Source organism: Cheilinus undulatus, linkage group 1 (genome assembly GCF_018320785.1).
Source record: "Cheilinus undulatus linkage group 1, ASM1832078v1, whole genome shotgun sequence".
Lineage (NCBI taxonomy): Eukaryota > Metazoa > Chordata > Actinopteri > Labriformes > Labridae > Cheilinus > Cheilinus undulatus.
The window spans coordinates 12,749,225-12,769,137 of record NC_054865.1 but is presented as its reverse complement, the minus strand read 5'-3'; the positions used below and the strand labels follow the sequence as shown (position 1 = coordinate 12,769,137).

The following is a 19,913-nucleotide window of genomic DNA, read 5'->3' as shown; positions in this document are numbered from 1 at the left end:
TGATTGATTGATTTGATGTACCTATAAAGCCAGTCTGTATCCAACAGGGGTGGAAAGTAACTAATTACACTAATTACAAGTACTTTTATTCAGTAATTTTTTTTGTCTTCTTGTACTTTTTGAGTACATATTGAAATCAGTAATTTAACTGTTAGAAAGTAGGATTTAAGCGGAGTAAGTCTACTTTTGAGTACAATACTCCAGTTTTTTCCACCTCTTGACACACAGTTGCACATCGAGAGAGAATGATTCCACATCACATCCAAAAACCGGTGTTTTATTTCACTATTATAAAAGTGTGGCTTTACCTGTTTGGAGATCTATTTTCTCTTCTTATTTTCAGTAAGGAAAGACCATATTTTACTCAAAAACTACTAGGGCTGTATCGTTTTGGAAAACAGTATTTGGGTTTTGTTTTTTCCCAATATTGTGATTGGGATTAAATATGTAATTATTTTTTTTAAGTTCCTCATCTTGTGTTTTTTCCACAACCACAAGTAAGAAATCATTCTACATTATAACCAACACCGTCTTAAATACATGAAACTTAAACTGTTCCTTCCTAAGTGTTAGGAAAAAGTAGATGATGTATGAAACAATAGGAAGTAAATATCTTTATTTATTTACTTAAATCATATTGAAAAATTGACTGATTTGTTTAACTTACAGCTTTGTGATCAGTCACGTTGACAAAAAAAAAAGCTCTGTCAAACAGTTGTGCAAACATCAATATGAGTGTCGGAAACAAATGGGGCTTAACACCTTTGGAAAAAAAATCTGATTGGTATTATTTGGACTCATATTGAAAATTATAATTTTATGCCATTCTCATTTCTGATTAGAAAAACATTTTCAAGGGTAGATTTTTTTTCAAACTGTTCTTAAAAACTGACAGGTGAAAACTTGCCTGATTGTAGAGCTTAACATCTCTGCTTATTAAACTTGTATTTTGGAACACATTTTAGTTTAGAGAAATATTGCACTTTCAACAATTTAAAAATTGCAGTAGGCCATATTTTGATTTTATCTGATTTTTTCATTAATTGCCCAGCCTTACTATTTACTCAGTACCTAAGGTAAACTGTAAATCCAATTATTTTCTTGAGTAGATTGTGGACCAGTACATTTACTCAAGTACATTTTAACCAGAGTAATTTTACTTTTACTTGAGTACAATAGTTGTTTACTTTCTCCACCTCTGAGTATAAGACAGTAGTAAAGACCCAAACACACATAACAACAGTTTTGAATGCGAAATAGCGTAATTTTAATATGTGATGTAAAAAAACTGTACTTGATCACAATAAATTACAAATATTCTGATATTAATTATTATTATTATTATTATTATTATTATTATTATTATTATTTTATCTTTTGGCAGCCAAACTTTTAATAATGGGTCTCCAGATTCTTTATTTTCACGAGCTTTAAACCGTGATAATCAGGATTAAGTCAAAAAGAGCATAAATGTTATATTTTTAAATTTGATTTGTAATGACTCTGGGATATACACCTTTAACTGAATTAGTTTGAATTAAATTACTAGAGAAAAAAATCCACATTATTCTTGACCCACCTGTGTATCCATCTTGATATCCTACATGCCATGTTTTTACCCAATTTGAAACGTGCCAGTCCCTCAGCTCAGAGGAAATCTCCCCCAGTAACAAGTCAGCCATCAGTTGACACTCTCACCTGTTGGCCACACGGTTGTGCTCACAGACCGCTCGCCCCTTGGCTCTGCTTCTCCACTGCGCATGCGTGTCCCGTTGACTGAGCGGAGACCATTTCCTCCAGCAGCAGCAGCAGGCCTCGCACAGCTCTACCACACATACACACACACGAAAACATTGCACACACATATGCAGACCGAGCACGGACAACCGTCAAAGCAAAGCCACGTTTTTGGGATTGTCTAACCTTTACGCCTCTAAACCTGGATGCCCCCCGACCACAGGAGTCCTCCTAATGGGCCTTCATCGCTAATTTGCAGCAACATCTGGTCGACAGTACACAGATATCTTGTGGGTGAGTTGCCCTCAGTGCAGTCACTGTTTTGTCTCGTTGTGTTGCTGTTGCCGCTGCAACAACGTTTTAGCTCAGGGAGATACAGGATAGCACTCGGGTTTATCATGGTTGGGTTAAGTGTCCTGTATTTCTTTAATGGTATCTCTAAGATCACTAATATAATTAAACAACGCTGCTATTTAACATAGGTTTTCCTGCACAGAGCTAATTTTTAACCTGTTTGAGAGCTAACCGTTATGCTAACGGCTAGTTAACATACAGTGTAACACCGCTAGATCCATTATCGGACTAATTTATGCCACAGATTTCACCACTCTCCTCAAGCATACCATTCAACTCACATCAACCAAAACAAAACCAGCCCACTCTTAAACACCATCTATGTTGCCTGTTTCCGTCTGTCACAATTATAAGGACAAATTTGCGGCTGTGACCAAAACCTCTAAGTCACCCACCTTCTTCTCCCTTGGATTTTTTTTCGCACTCTGATACCTCCGTTTCTGCTTTGTGGTCCTGACCTTCACACTACAGTCCATTCTCTATTCTCAACACAGATTTGTTGTTCCAGTTTTTGATGGTGCTTTAAGAGAAGCCCAGCAAATAAGCAGTAAAATCAGAAACCATGCAGCATAGTGTTACAGGCGGATACGCAGTTTTGGATGTATGTGATCGTGGACCTGAGTGTAAAGGATTAGAGGGGGTGTAGTTGTCATTAAAAGATTTTGCTTAAGAAACGCATGCCTACTTTGATGTCCCCTCTTTTGTTATATATTATTTGGATTCAGTTGAGAACTGAGGAAGAAAAGCATGAAAGGATGGTCCTGTCCGATTATGGACTCAGTGGTCTTAGCCACCTCCGCTCTGCACTAGAGCATAGGGCTGGAGCTGGGTCCAGCCCCTCACATTGAGGAAACACTGATCCGTGTCTCCCCTCTCATGCTCTTTTAATATATTTTATCTCCCATTACTGTTTTTTTTTTTTTTTTTTTACATTTTAACCGTATCGTTGTAACTGAGCTCTCTATGGGTAATTTTTAAAAGGAATAGTGCTATGAAAGAGTTGTCCTGTTGATAATGACAGTAGATTTTTATGAAGGAAAAAAAAAACAATAACACTGATGTGGCTGGTGTGATCCTTTTTATCCCACTGAGAATCTGTTTTCTTCTGCAGCCTTCACAGGGAGATGAACAGAGAGGTCAAGCTGCAGAACACCAGTGTCTTATTCAAGGACGCTCAAGCATAGATAGATGCTTGCAAACAAACACATTAAACAAACTTGAAAAGCATTAAAATAAACTGTGTTATCATGGAATGTTATTTCATGAATCAGAGCAGAAATGATGCTATTTGTCCCCACAGCTGTGGTTTTGTTTGTCAGTTCCTCAGCCAGTAATTGAAGGTAACAGTCTGAGTGAAATGTTGAAACATACATACCTGTGCAAGCTGTGGCATGATGGACTAAACGGTGTAGCGTCTGTAGAAATGATCTAGTACTCTTTTAGGTGTAGCCTCCAGTGCTTTGTTGCATGCTTTATCACTTAAATCATACTTCTGGGCTGTTTTTATATTATTAATCCTATGATTATCAGATTACTTCCTTGTATGTGCTTGCCGTTGGGCATAGTATTGCTCACCCTCCATCCCTCTTGTTGCCTTATTAATAAAAAAAAATGGCTGCCAATAGTTTGAGGCTCACTAACCATAGGATTTATGCACTATAATCTCCTGTAAAAAAAAAAGTATTGAAAATGGATAAAATATCCAATCGGGTTCATTGGAGCTGTTGTTTAAATGCACAGTAGGAAAATTCTGCTGCCAAGTGGCTCTGAATCAAAAGATGATGTCAAGAATAACGGTGACCTCCAGCAATGAAAACAAACTCTGAATAGACCTTAATGAAGGCAAACAAACAAAACAGACCTGATTGAGCGTTACAGGATGAGCTTGGGTGACGGCGCACACAGCAGATTATAGAGAATAGCGCCCATTTCAGAAAATGTCTGTATTTTGCTGTGTGTAGCTACCATGCTTGTCGAGTCAGGCTTGCACCATCACGGCTTGTCCTGGTGCGTGTGTGCCACGTGTTCAATGGTAAATGGACTTGAGGTTGTATCGCCCTTTTTTAGTCGTCTATCTGCTAAAAGTGCTTTTACACCACAGGTCATACCTACCCATTCACACTCTTTCACACCATTCACTCCACATTCACACATTAACGAGTTTAGTATGGAGATCGGCCTTCATCGACTTACTGTTTTCATGCACATTCATAAATATTTACAAGCTGCCAATGAAGCAGTGGGAGCAAATTGGGGTTAAGTGTCTTTTTTTTTTGCCTAAGGACTTATCAACATGTGACTGCAGGAGCTGGGGAATCAAACAGAACTACTGAATCTACCTGCTGGCAGGCAAACCCTTACCCATAGTCCCCTTTCTTTCAAAGACCTGTCTTTCTTAATAAGTTGTACCTCCGTAAATCTCCCTACAAGTAGGGATGAGTATCAAAACCTTGTACCGACATGGTACCAGTACCAACACATCCAATACCTACTGGACCAAATTACTACATGGGTATGGATCCCTCATTTTGATATCCTGCAACCCCAGTGTGACCTCCTGCCACCCCAAATGAAAAGCCAAAAATGCGTTATGGAATGTGTGGAATTGATGTGTTATCTTACATTGATTTCCTTTTCTTATCTCTTGTTTGACTGGTAGCTTAAAAAGATTTCTGTGAATCCTTTATGTTACCCAGGCAGCTTTTATTCTCCCACTGATTTTCAACATACTGCCCCCCCCCTCAAAAAAAATGTTGATTCAGGCATCGTTTAGGCACCAGCACTGTATAAAAAGTATTGAATTAGCATTGGTATCAGAAAACACAAACGATACCCAACCCTACCTACAAGTGACTAGTTTCTTTGTAGAGCTGAAGTGAGCTGAGGGGAAAAAAAAACAAACAAAAAACAGAAAAAAAGCGTAATGTACAAACAAGATGAGTTTCTCCACAGAAATACTAAACTGTGTCTTTACTTTGAAAAGCATAAACTGGAAGAATACAGTGTTTATCTTGCCTGTGACATATTCTGCTAATAATAATAAGAAAACAACTTTAATATACCCGCGCATTTGGCATGAGACCTTCATCAGTGTCATTAAGAAAAAGACTATTCTGCTGATATAGATATACATATTTAATAAAACAATAAAATATAAGGCTCTCTGTTTGCCTTTTTCCTGTCTATTTTGGCCAAGAGACACGCATGGCTTGTGGATAAAATAGACGAGCCCTCTATTCTCTAGTTTTGCAACATATAAGATGCGCTTATGGCTTGAGATTTGGTGCTCATGCAGGCAGTCTGAAAGCTCTGACTTGTTAACATGCAAGCCAAAATGAAAATAAAGCGATGCCACTGCCAAGATGCGTTTCTCACACGTCCTGTCTGAAACCGACTGAGTTGAACTAGACAAGAATTAGATACAGCAACAGAAATGCAGCTTCTTTAGCAATTCCCGCTTACTCGTGTAGCAGTCTTTGATGGGACATTTGACAATGATATACATGGCAATGATAAACTTGTCCTGTACGCCATGGCAGATAGCTTCCATGGAAAGACATATCCCATTACAACTATAAATAAAGGAAGTCTCTGGCTCTAGGAACTGTAAAAAAATAAGGTAATTTGAATACTAAACCTAAAAAACAGATAAAGTAAAAAATTTCAGTCCATAAAATCTAGTTAGTGCTATTTAAAAAAAATTGTTTTTAATATATGTTTTGATTTTGATAAAATGGGTAGTTTTGAACTGAATGGGGTGTATTGACAGGTAGAAATTATAGGCCAATAATCATTCATTGTAAACCAAAAGATTCAAAAAACATTAAAGAGATAGCATTTTTTACCCCAACATTGACACTTTGTTTAGACTCTGTGTACAATAAAAACTCTGTGCCTTGATTTTGAGTTTGCTTTTTTGTAGACTGACAATAGAAAGCTGGCACTACATTTTTAAATAACTTGTTTTAATGGTCACCCGTCCTAACTGCTGTGTTCATTACAGTCAGTGCAGAGCGCTGATGCTGCAGCATGATAGGGTTTGGGTTTTTTTCTGTTGGAGAAAACTGTTACCAGTATTGGCTGGAGTTCGTGGGGGTGTGGGGGCTTGGCATTCATTATCCCCAGAGGAATCTGCTGAACCAGACTGCGACGTGTAAGAATCCATATGCTCTGTCTGTCAGGGCTAATGCCTGGATGGTCTTTGTGGTAGTATTTTATTTTTTTGTGTTAAATTGAAGCCATATCTATGTGATTAAAATTTAATATGGCAGTTTTCATAATCCAGCATGACTCAGCTGTGCTCTCTGTAGTAGTCAGACTCTACAGCTCTCCCTCTGTGAGGTCAGACACATCTCATAAGGTGGCAGGAGACTTTCAGAGTAGATCATTAAGTTCTTCTGTTTCCTATCTTCTCTTTGTCAATAGCACCCTCCCCTTTTCATTGGCTGACTGATGGCCAGATCGGAGTAGTCTAATGGAGGTGCAGCCTGACAGGGACTCGAGGTGACAGGACATGTCTGTTAGGCCAGCTACATGTCAGCTTTCTTCTTTTCAGCAATGACTTATGAGGAGGGGGAAAATGGAAGTCTGGTCGATCCTGAAAGCTGCAAGGAGCTGAGCTGTGTTACTGTCTTAAGTTCTAAGCTGGGTTTACGTGCTCAGCAGGGGAGTAATGGCTCCCCTGTCTACTGACCATCTCATTGCACATTTGAAGCCCATCCAAGGCCCTGCTGACCTCAACACAATGACCGCGTTTAGTTCGTTTTTCCCCTCCAGCCTCTGCTCTTCAACGTTCACTGTCTCTTTAATCAGCCAGTGCAATGACAGAGGAGGGATTTATTGTGGTGACTTTGGTGCAGAGCTTAGCAGTATACTGGCACTCATGAGCAACAGGACATCACAGATGGTGCAAGACATGTTCTGCACAGCAGGCTGTATTACTCTGCATGGATGCATTCAACAGCATTCAGTTATTGCATTTTAAGCCTTGTACTATAGTCTATTACTATCTGTGAATAAAGGACTTGAACCTTTACACCCTGAAGGGCTCTACCTTGTTGGATGAGGAACTTATCCATTCAGAGCTATGCAGCTGTAGATGGAACATGCAAAGTTGCGGTCATTGCCACAGATCTACATATTTAGAATTGTTTACAGATAGTGAAACTGGCAGGAAATCTGCACCTGCAGTACTTCTTCTAAACCTGCACTCAGCTGGAATATTGTGTAACAGTACAGCTGTGAAGTTGTGCTTCAAGTTTCTTTAAATCTGAGCTGATAAGTGATCAAGGCATCCTCTGTGTTTTGTTTTTTAGACACCAGACAGCTGCTTGTTTGGCTGATTTCTGCTATCTTGTCTCCACATTATCATACTACTAATTAGATTATGCTGTCAGTTTGAAGCCATGAATAATAAATCATGTTCACTGCTGGGATTACAAAGAATGGTTAAGTGAATTTTCAATTAATTTGCAGATTATTCTCTCAAACTAATCGGTGAATTTGGTCTGTAAAAAATCAGAGATCTTGGAAAATGTCAGTCCCAGCTCCCAAAACCCAGATCTGGGTCCACCTTAAAGCCAGCTCTTACTACAGGAATTCAGTCAGATTTCAGCCCAACTGCAACACCACAGCTCGTCAAAAATCGGGCATGAATATGAGCCCTGACAGATGCTCTTGTAGTTTGACATAATTAACGACACATCCAAGACGCCCTGCAGCCATGATTCGACAAGACAAGTATGTCAGAATTTTCTTGCTTTGTCGTCTAGTTTGACACCCTGACCTGTCATAGATGACACATGTCCTGATGTCTACCAATAGAAGCGCTATTGCTCCCCATCTTTGTATCGCCATTTACTAGAGTGACTTTACACAAGTCTCCTCTCTATCTCCCCCTGGGGATTCATGTGTACGTACAGTGACACTGTATGTTTTGGCTAGGCTAACTAAGCTTGTTTTCTTGACATATTATCACATTCATGCCTCAACCTCTAGCTGAAGGGTAGACGGTCCATATTGCCCTTCTCTTGATACATCAGGACGAGTCCATAATACCTATCCATAATCTGTAATCCAGTTCATGATTGTGTCTTGTTTGTTGTTTTCTTCTTTTCAGACCAAAAGACTGCTAGTATCACATTGAGCACTTCTGTTGTTGCTATGATTGGCACTCTTTGACCCGCCTCCCTCACGACCTGTACTCAAACAAAATCACAAAGACAGTAGAAACGTCAACATACCATGAGCAATCAAGATCGCACTTGCAGTGTGGCCAGGCTGATGACCAAGAAGGGATAAGATTTTTGTTGTATCATCTGGCATAGTGCCATTGTTAAAGTAAAAAAAAAAACATTGTGTAGTCTCAGTCTGACATTTGACTACAAATTTGTTTGGATAAGCTACATGACCAAGAGTCGGTGTCACAAAAATCACATCCCTATTACGTAGGGAGCAGTCCAAGTTATTTGTATTTTTCGATTGACAACCAATATTTACTACCAATATGCATTTGCAGTACAATGAGTTTCATTCATTAAAACGTAAGATATACACCACGTGATAGGACATGATGTAGATGGGAGAGGAGGAACTTGTATGGATTGATTTCATGCTTGAATTGGAGGCAGACACATCAGGCTGCAGTTGCTTTGATTAATCTTACAAATGTGCTCATTTTTGGCAAATACTTGCCTCAGTGTTTCCCACAGGATTTTTGGAGATCATGGTTGGGCCGGGGGGATACTGAATTAAGTTGAAAAATTAAGCATAACACTGTATCTATCAATGTATTTAGCTTTTTTTACTGATCTGTTTGTTAACACCAGTTGATATAAACATATTTTACATAAATGAGTCAGTGTGTTTCTCAGACTTCTGTTGCAGGTTATTTACGTTGTCATCTTTTTGCATTTCACGCTCAGTGACTTTTTTTCGTCTTCAGCAACTTGTGGTTTTGTTGCAGCAGCTTGTAGATTTCTTTCACTTGTTTGCATTGGTGTTGTAGCTAGTTGGATGCTAAGTGTTTTGATATGCATTTGTGTGTGGCCTCCCTGTAGCCTTGCTGTGAAGTTTCCCTGGGTTCTGTTAAGTGCACCTGGAACAAAGGCTTTGAATTAGAGGTTTGAAATTATATCTACACCTCAGAAACCCTCACCTCCAAATCTAGAGATGAATTACATTTAATACATTTAGCATTATCAGTAATAGAGGATGAGGAAAAACTAAATTGGGCACACCAGGTGGATGTGAGAAAGAGAGGGAGTGGCAGAAAAAGCAAGTCAAATCGAAAGACTCTAACTTCTTATAGAAGCTATGCGAAGGTCTAGTTAAAAAGAGAACAGTTTAGCAGCTTCAGTGATGATTAGGTGAGACTGGGGAGAGGGAAATCAGAACCAGGGTATGGTACAGTTTGCATCAGAGCCAAAATCCTAGCAAAATGAAACACTAACAACGATCGTCGGCCAAACGCCACATATCGGCCTGATTATTGGTCAGCCCTTACGGTTATCAAGTTCAGCATCAACAGCCAATTGACTAAAACTTTAGCATTTGTGAGGGAGGCTCAATGATGTTCTAGCTTATGGGACAATCAAGATCTATGAGGACAAGCTCAGATAACTTGGGTGTAGATGACCTCAGTTTGCCTTCATAGAGCCCTGACTTCAACCCCAGTGAGCACCTTGGAGGGATCAGAGCAATGAGTGCAAGCCCAGGCTTTCTCGTCCCACATCAGTAACTGACCTCACAAAAGCTCTTAGGGTGTAGAGATAGCCTCCAGAATCTTGAGGAAAGACTGCAAAAGTGAGTGGTAGCATGTTCATGTACAGCCAGAAAAGGGAATCCCACAAGGCCATGATCAGGTGTTCGTTGAACATTGGTCAAATGGTGTAGTAGCCCAAAACCTGATCAGACAGAATGACCTGAAAATGGAGCCAGTAAAAATCCTCCTGACTTGCTTGTTCACACATGCACATCACAGTGGGAGAGTTTCACTTCAGATGAGAGGAGGAGGACTTGGGAGACAAGACATGACATAATGACAGACTGCCATTATGTCTATGCTGTGTGTAATTGGATGTATTTGCAGTAACAAGGAATGAGTGGTGAAGATCATACTGGTGTCAGCAAAGATTGCACTGGTAGCTCACTGGTCATGTGCTTAGAACACCTGCTTTTTCCTGAATATTATCTGTAGGATTGACACTTAAGCTCACCTTGAAAATTGCAGGGAATTTTCAGGAGATTTATGCATGTTTGAAAAATGTCACACTATTGTGTTTGAGCAGTGCTTTTTGAAAAAAAAAAACAAAACAAAACAGTGAAGTCAGTTACAGGGTTACTGATCACAAACTCATTGGATTTATTATCTAAAAGTTGTTCCAATTCCAATACAACCCTTATCAAAACACAGTATCTAGAATCTGCTGGTATGCTAGTCATCATCCAGTTTGTAGGTTGTTTGCAGATGAAACCATGCCACAGCTAAGAACTCCAGATGGTGGGCAGTAGGTATTCCTGCGTCCAGAAGTACTAGCTTAATGCCAAAGTGTTGCGCTGTTTATGGCTGTGCCAACCGTTCAATTTGTGAAAAAAATCTCTTTACCTGCTTTTGCGTCCCTGAAGTTGTGACTACTTCAGGCAAGAAGATGAAAAAAATCTCACAGAAAACAGGGGCAGACATGTGGGGCTTTTCCATCACATTGACCGGCTTGGCTCTACTTGGTTTGACTTGGCATGGCAGCCCAGCATGGCAGGGGATTTGCTTTTTTTTCACCACAGCCAAGCTACCTGTTTGAGGGCATGTCTAGAGCTGATGATGCAGCATCTTAAGTTGATGGCATTAAATAGCTGTGCTTCAGTAAGCATTGTGTTTTTTCTTCCAGAAGGAGACTCACTGTTTGGTTTGGCTGTCCACTCATCCTGCCTGTCCATGCTGTTGTCCTAAGGTATTCCAAAGTTTGATGCAGTGGTTGCTACTTAAACACGTCTGCAAGGCGTCCCAGAATGATGAGGGACTGCTTTGATGTCACTGCAGCGCACTTGGAGGTGGGGCGGGTGGACTTTTGCCCTGCTCCTGTGCAGGACCATTCTGGCTAGCCTGGTGTAGCTCAGTGTGGCCAAACTGGAGATGGAAAAGTAAATCAGCAGCCTGGCTTGATCAGGGTGACCAAAAGTCATAGTGGAATAGCCCCAAAGGATTGAATGTGATGGGATGTTTGTCTCTTTTAAGAGATAAGGATCTGATGGCTCAACTAGGGAATAAGAGCCGGTTTAGTGGGTCCCAAACGGCTCTTCATTTGGTATCAGTTTGGTTTTTAAAACGAAGGAAAGGAAACTGGACCAAGCTACTGTGGTTCACATAAAAGAGCTGTTATTTAATGTCACATTTTTATTGGTTGCTTACCCTACAAGGTTTATAACATGAGAAAATAAGGGAGAAAAGCTTGATAAAAGGGGGTAGCTAGCCTCTTAGCACAGTACAAGACTCTTGTATTCCTTCACCTGGCTTGATGTGTAGTAGGAGGTCTGCAAGACTAAGTAGTCTGCAATACTGATTACCTCCACAGCAGGTGTATCACTTAACCATTGGAAAAAATCACTTTTTTGTAAAGTATATGGATCATTCTCTGATAACTACAACATGCAGGTCCATTTAGAGCTTTAACAAACTATTTTTTTCCCATTCCCATTCATTCCTAAATGTTGTTCTTCTCTTCCTGCCCCCCATCTGACCTCCATGTCTCATTGGTATCACATGACTGCAAACAACTTATTATTATAACCCCATAAAGTCAAATGTTTTGCTTGAATTTGTTTTCCTCATGGGGGCCCTCCACACTGGGAGCTGTGTCTGGCCTGCCTGCAGGGGTGCCGTCCTGGGGGTTGTCTGGGCCTGGAAGGTTGGGGGCCCTGCTCCAGGGCCTTATGGCCGTGGTGTGGGCACCTGTCTGTCTGGGTCGGGATGGTCTCTGTGGTGGCGCCCTCTGTAGTCATGGGCTGGGGCGTCTCCCGGTGTGGATGGCTCCCAAAGAATGAATGGTGTTTCCTCATCCGGTCCCTCAGTGCTCAGCCATATTTTAGCCATATTTTATTTTATCTTTGGGTTGGGGTGGGCTGGGGTGTGGTGGGGTGTATGCCTGGAGTATGCATGTGTGTAGTATGCTGTATTTGTGTGTGTGCAAGTGTGCGAGTGCGTGTGAGGGGGTGGGGGATCGGGGGGTGTATGTCTTTTAATGTAAAGCACTTTGTGTTGCATTTCTTTTATGTATGAAAGGTGCTATATAAATAAAGTTTGATTTGATTTGATCTGAATTACCATTCCATAATAACAAACATCAGCATGCTAGTAAAGTGTGATGTTAGTTAATATTAGCAGTCTGCTAAGGGGTGTTTGGCTTCAGTGTAAGTACATTTTTGGCTCAACTTCAGTGCTGTTACTGCTATTAAAAAGAGACTTGCAATGTAATTTTAGGCTGCCTTTCCCCAAAAAAGCCGTGTTGGTCCTTATTGGTCTTTCATTTCTAACTGTAGCTCCCTGTTTGACACTTTCAGATTTCTGATAGATGAACCTCCCTTCATACCCTCCCTTTGAGTGATCACGGTACCCAGTAGAATAGTGGCATTGTGGCTGCCATCTTGCATGCAATCTCAGCAAGCCCCTCCATCTGGGCAGCGGCCGGTCACTGAGGCAGCTCCTTGAACGCTGGAGGCTTCTAGCACCACGCCTGCTGGCTTGCTGCACAATGTAGGCAATGAGTAGAGCCGCAGGCGGGACACATGCCTTGTCTTTCACTACACCCACAGCTCCCAGAGATTCCCACAGTGGAAAGTGTTCCATACTGAGATAATGATCCAACATTTTAATAGTCTGAACATCAAAGAAAAGCTTTTTTATGAAGCTCTTTGTAAATGATGAAATGTGGCACACTAATGACCAAAACGACATAAAAATATATCTCTTCTTGCTGAATATGCTGCTAAAATTAGCCTCATCTGTCTGACCAGACTATTTTCTGTGTCCTGAAGCTGAAATGTTTTATCATCCACATAATGATTTTCTACCTGAGGTGATAATTTAGAATCAGTGTCTTGAAAAATTCCTCAGCTTCTAGACATAAGTCATTTAAAACTACCAAGTCAGCAGCTTTGATATGACCTATGGGTCCCTCTTTCTCCATAACTTACTGCTATGACCTATACCTGCAGCTATCCCTCTGGGGCAAAGCAGAGAATAATGGTTCATCATTAAAATGATCGGAGTGCAGGATGACATCAGTTTTTATGTTTTTTCTGAGCTGATTTGAATTAACGAGCACACAGATAGAAATACACTGAGGGAAACAATTGCACACTTCCTCCCCGGAGTGAATTCATGCAGAAAAGCTAAAGCCTGAAGCATCTTTTCAATAAGGAGATGCACATGATGCTGATCACACTCAGCCCCCTGTCATCACTGTTGCATAGGTGTTCACGATGATGAGTGCTGGTTTGTAGCTTTTAAAAGGCATTGTCTACGCTCTTGATTTTGATGGGTTCAATCAATCAGACATGGACGTATGATGGAAGCAGAATCATTTGGATAGAGAACACATGCAGAACTATTCTTCAACTTTTTTGGTCTGAAAGGGGTATAGTGATAAACAATAGAACTATGAGCCAACTGATGTTGGTGCTCAACATGTTAAATTTGGCCTCAGACCAGCTGCTGCAAGTATGATTCGCCTTGGTGCAATTCTTTGTTGGAAAAACCAGATAGTCACACAGGAGAGCTCCTGCATGAGGTCTAAAAGATGCTTTCATGTCATAAAACTTGTCACAAACTTGTCAGTGTGCATCAGCTCAGATAACAGGACTAATGTAATCAGAGCTGTGAGCATTAAAGTCTGCAGTAGGGCTGAACAATTTGCTAAAATAATCGAATTATGAATATTTTACCAGATATTGTGATTTGATATGCGATTATTCTTGGGTTTATCTTATGTTTTTTTCAACAGACTCATGCAATAAATGATTCCATAAATAAGACGATATGTATTGAAAACAATGAAATTATTTCCAAAGCAATTAATCCATAGTAGCATGAATCTGAATATGAGGGTGCAACAAGCTTTAAGCTGTAAAGGAGGCAGCTGGTGTGGGGGGTGAGGCTGGCTACCAGCTGATCGCAGCTGGGGTATGACTTTCATCAAGTAACACTAGGCTTCATCAGTTTTGATTGAATGAGCCAACTATTTTTGCTTGTATTACAGATGTAGTCATTTGCTTTGTTTAAGGGCGTTGTGATTTTTGTATCACTAATTTTGATTAAGAAAAACATACATAAAACACAAAACAGAGGATTTTTGTAAACCATGGTAAAAAAAAAATTGACACTTGAATGTTTGCATAATGTGCATAAAATCTCTGCCGCTGCAAAAATTTATTTATTACACTGTTATTTTAACACATTTCATGTTAAAGAAATATTGCAACTTCTGTGATTTGAAAATTGCAGCAGGCCATATTGCAGTTTAATCTAATTTGCAATTAATTGCCCAGCCCTAGTCTGCAGTGTTTTGTCCATTGGCTGCATCTTGTCATTGGTGAGTTTTATTTTGGTTTGCTTCAAGCTTAATAAGAGAATAGTAATCGTTTTTATAATCGGTAATAAACATAACAGAGAAAACATTTCATAAATTTCCGTACACTATAAGACTGTGAGAGAATTCCATGATTGTTTTTAAGCTGACAGCCTGTCATGGCAATTTTTATTTGTAAAACCTTATGAATGAAGTCTTTTTCAAATAAAATGTGTGCTAAATTTGACTTGATATGGACATGACCCTCTCTTAGTTCTTTTCCTATTACATGTTTGATAAACCCAATAGAAGGGTCAACTTTAATCATACTTGTGCCATTTTCTGATTCAAAGGGCTGAATTTAACCAGTCTTTTTAACTAAACGCTAAAGTCTGGAGGACATGAATTCTCTTATCAGAGAGTTATTTCTATGTGGAGCTAACCACTGTCTGATGATTCAGCTTCCATGCTCACACCTGTGTTGCTCATATTTAGGCCGACACAGGCTCATAAAGAGGAAGTAGAGCAGTCAGCACAGAGGTGTTTTTATATCCATTTATGAGATATTAAACTCTGCTGCCACTGCGGTGAATGTTCAAAAAAGAAATATGGATGAATCACTGATGATGATGATAATGACAAAGACTCCAATCTCGGCAGGGAGCCTCCTCTGCTTCCTCTTTTATCAGCCGGTCCATGAACTGCACAGTAGTTTGTGTAATTGAGTCATCAGATGCACTTCAAAGATACAGCAAACCTGTCTGCTTTAATGATGTCACACAAAGTGCTGAAAAGTAAAGGGACCTGAATTAGGTCTTCTCTAATACAGAGTTTTCTATCAAATGAATATTTTACTTGATCTTCTGGGGGAGGAGAATCCCCTTCAGGCTATCTTTTTAATAAAAGCACATTTCCTTCCAATGGTGCCATTTCAAACTGATGATGTGCTCCATGTCAGGATGTTTGTTGATGACCATGGCCTACATTAGAGCATGTTTTTGATCCAGCGGTTGATGCCCCGTGTACTGACAGGTTGTTGCATAGATGGAAGCACGTATTGATATGAGATAATGGATCAAGAGACAGGCAGATGGATGACTTTGTAGGCTTTATCTCCATGCAAAGTTATCCTTTGAGCTCTTAATACTTACTCTTTGATAAGTCATGTGCATACCTGTTCGCTGCCTGCCTGCAACAAACAGCTGCACTTAATGGAGTCCATTTCTGCAGCTAACCTTGCTCCACACGTAGGCAACCTTGGGGTGAAACATACACCAGTGTGGGCTAAAAGACCTCCAGAAATTGTAGTAGTAAATGCAATAGCCTCTGTTTACTGTGGAAAGATGGTAAAGAATTGTTGCTGTTTGGTAGTAGTACAGTGAAGTTGTGAAGCCAGTCCAGGTTTAATTCGCTCATATTGATTTGATATCAGTAATTCAATCTAACACATTCTTGATGGAGTCAAATGTCAGTCTTCTTGTCTCACAAGTATTCTAATGCTTGTTATTATGGTATGAGTGTTGGCAATCAACATGTCACAGCCAGAATTTCTTTTAGTAAATAAGAAGTATTTATGTTCACAGGAAGTGCTCTCTTGCTCTGTTTGTGTCTATTTTACTATGTAACAGAGGTCTGGGTATAATGGCCATGCTTTCACACCATATTGATGCTGGCAGTCGAGGCTACAGCGAGCTGCTGGCTCCTCTTAAATTGATTTTTGCCAAGTTTGTGGTAAAAATGCTTTTTGGATTTATTTTGATTCAGGAGAATATTTGATACAGAGAAGGGTGTTTAAGATTTATTAATATGCACACTTGATTGCCAGGACTTTTTGACCAACATTTGTCATAATGAGGGACAGAATACAAAGTTTAGTTGACTCTTGATTTTTTCAGAATTTTATCACTTAGTTGAAGTTTGTCTCTCTTTTGGTTTCATGTCTCTCTTCCTTATTTAATTTTAAATTCACCTCTATGATAACAGAGGAAAATATCTTCTTCTGTAATACATGTACTCATTAACTGGAATTTACGAGAAATAAATTGCAGTTATCTCAGAGAAATAGATATGTATGTCAACTGGCTTTTAGCTGTAATCAGAAAACTCAGTTTATTGCTGGAAATGGAGAAGTAGTTTGTATGATGTTGAATTTTGATACTTTCGCAAAATGAAACCTCCATACCATGTCAGCAAAGATCTTATTAAAGTGGTGTTTCAGTTTGTCCTGAGTGTAGTGCAAGATCAGAGTAATCATATTAATCTTTCTGCTACCTGATACTGGGAGTCTCCAACCAAGTGAGCCAGGAAGAAATAACCCAAACTGTAGCTAAATGAAGTTTATGACTCCTGTTGTTTATAATATTATGAATTGGTCCTTTTAAATTAATTGCTTTAATCAGAATATGAGGATAGATACACTGAAAAACTCATTTCTTTTTATCTAAACAGGCAATGCCTGTTTAGATAAAAACAGGCATGGCTACATTTGAACTGCTGAGTAAAGGTCTCAGTGGATGTGTAGGTGTGTATGTGTTTACATCATTTGGATGTAGTCAGAAGATTAATATGCTGCTTAGGCTGCATGACATTGGAAAAACACTAATATCTTTTCTTTCAATTATATGCATTGCCATATGAAAAGAGACAGAAAATGAAAACTGATAAAATGTAAAAAAAAAAAAAAAAAGGTAAAATATGATGACAACATTCATTATTATAATAATGGAAAGAAGTGTTTAACAAGCAAATACTAAAGAGTGCATACCAGCCATAGCTGCATACAGTTTCTGTGACTTTCTGCTGCAGTGTTTTACACAGTACTTCTGTTTTTACTGTAGTCAGATGATTCTTTTTAAGCACGTCATTTATCACTTTATTGGCACTGATCATTAGCTGATAGCTAGCTTGAGCTTCATTTGACTGCTTCATCATGCTTTGAATGCATACTTATTAAATTCAAGCTTCCTACAACATGAATAATGTGTGTGCTGAATGAGAGAAACATTTGCTCTTTTGCATTACACATTTGAGTTATATTTGAATCATATTTTAATGTAGTTTTTTGGTGATGTATTTGTTGTGACTGCTTATATTTCATTGAAACATGTTGATTATTTTTGCAGCCTTATTATCTACTACCCTCATCTCTGTGTAATACATATCTGTGTCCGTAGATATTAGATTAAAAAGTGAAATATCAGTATGGCAGGTAGGAACATTTCTGCTGCATTTACAACAAATATTTTGGCTGTTAAAACCCTGTCTATATCAGCTGTATATATTGGCCGCACAAACAAAGAAGTTAGTGGAGCTTTAGGCTAGACCGACAGACCTACATCAGCTGACTTCTTTTTTTAATTCATTATCATTCCTTACACTTCAAAGTATGTTATAAGGACTGAAATGGGTTTGTTTTTGTCTATCCTCAAACTTAAAGTTGTGTTTGAAGGACTGAAGTTTTAGATCTGAACTACATGGTTTCTGTATTGATATCATTAATGGCCAAAATTATTTTGTAAATATCAGCTTTTTGGATAGTGGCAAAAATACAATAACATACATCACTGGTATTAATGACCATTTTTTCATTGCTTGTTCTTCTAATATCTTGCACTCCATAATAAATAGGCATGGCAGAAATCGCCACCCTAAATTGTGTTGGTACCAGCCCTTAATAACCATTTCTTCTTTCTGTTGGGCCAGTAAAAGAACCTCTGCTGATATTTGATGTGGATTATCTGATGATCAGTGTCCAGTCATTTAACTCTTGGATAAAGCAGCGGTACACCTTTTTTGAACCTTAACACAAATAAAAATGTCTAACTTTACATGTAGCTCTGAGCGAATGGGTGCACATTTTCTATAATTCTATATTGATGAAGTACCAATATACTAAGTCCATGTTCAACCACCTGCACTAGAGATTTGATGGGTTTCATAAGAAAAAAATGTAGATGTGTCTTGATGTGCAGTCTAAAAATAAGTTTGTCAATATCTGTTACACCTACATTGACAAACTCTAATATTTGGCATTCCTTTTATATAGAGAGTATTCTTTTGTTTAGTAGTAATACAGACTTAACTATCCTGTTTTCTTATTTTACCTCATTCTTTCATTCAGAATTGCACCAATACTGTTCACTTTGGGTTTCTCAGACTAGTCTCATACTGTTGCATCCAGTACCCCCTCACTCTAATTCAGAGCCATCTATTTAAACTCAGCCATCCTCCTGTACCAGTTGCTGGTCTTGCCCACGTCTGACACTATAAGCAGACCCCGGTGGGGTCGGCATCAGAGAAAAAAATAAAGCCACCCATCTCAGATTTCTGCAAAGCTCTGTGCTGAGTCTCCAGGGAACCTAAGAATGTGCAAACCATTTAGAATAGGCAGCCCCCTCCCTGTTTATTCTTCCTCTAGCCTTCGAGTTAACCTCATTGTGTCATGTGAGGTGCAGGGTTTGAGTAAATGTTTGTTTGCAGATTATTTTCATGGTTGTTGCCAAATCTGTTTCCTGCATTTAACCCAGCCAGGCGTCCAGACGACTGTCTATTGTTGTTGGCATTAATAGGAGGAACTTTGTGTTTCACTTGTAATGCTATTTCACTGAGTAGAACAATATATATGTTGTCCCCTGCAAAGCATTGTTCCTGTATCAGTCCAGACATAGATATAATTGTACCAACATTTAAGTAAAAAAATAGTTGTCTATGAACGTTTGGGGACCAAAGTAAAAAAAGAATGACTCAAATCAAATTTCAGAAAACTCCTGATAATTTTCTCACCTTTCAACCGATAACTTAACCCTGCAAAGGTAATAGAATTGCCCATTCCGTGTTTCTCATGGTTGAATCCATTGTGCAAGCTCCCATCTGAACAGATTGGGCCCAGTAAGAGAGTGACAGGACCAATTAGCGTAGGTGCAGCGGAGTCGTGACATGTGCAAGCAGCGAAAGAGGCCAGTGCAATTATGGAGGAAGAGATCAGCGCGGATGCTGCTATAGCATCAGTTTTATCAGAACTTGAAGACATTTCTTCATTAAAACAAGACTAAAGAACAGCATTGAGTTGTTTTCTTCTCAAAAACGACAAAAGTTTTGTACTGACGTGTAGTGATGCACGATAACTTTTTTTTTAACCAATACCGATAACTGATAATTTCCCACTCCTGATGACCGATAATAACCGTTGCATTTTTTTCAATTGTTGATTTGACAGAAGAAGTTTATTTGATGTTTATGCACGTCTGGGGGTAAGAAGGGGTT

At 39.2% G+C, this 19,913-nt stretch overlaps 1 protein-coding gene across 3 annotated transcripts in view; it reads left to right on the top strand.

The window, feature by feature from the left end:
* The first annotated feature begins 1,793 nt into the window (after nucleotides 1-1,793).
* The window catches only part of LOC121527921 (tyrosine-protein kinase CSK), an 86,686-nt gene continuing 68,566 nt past the window's right edge, over nucleotides 1,794-19,913 (top strand). Inside the window, exons 1-2 of one of the 3 annotated variants that reach the window (XM_041815079.1) lie at nucleotides 1,794-2,031; nucleotides 10,977-11,039. The gene's annotated coding sequence lies outside the window, so the exon portion shown is untranslated. The remainder of the gene's footprint in view (nucleotides 2,032-10,976; nucleotides 11,040-19,913) is intronic. The other 2 variants (XM_041815153.1, XM_041814999.1) reach the window with 2 other exon arrangements.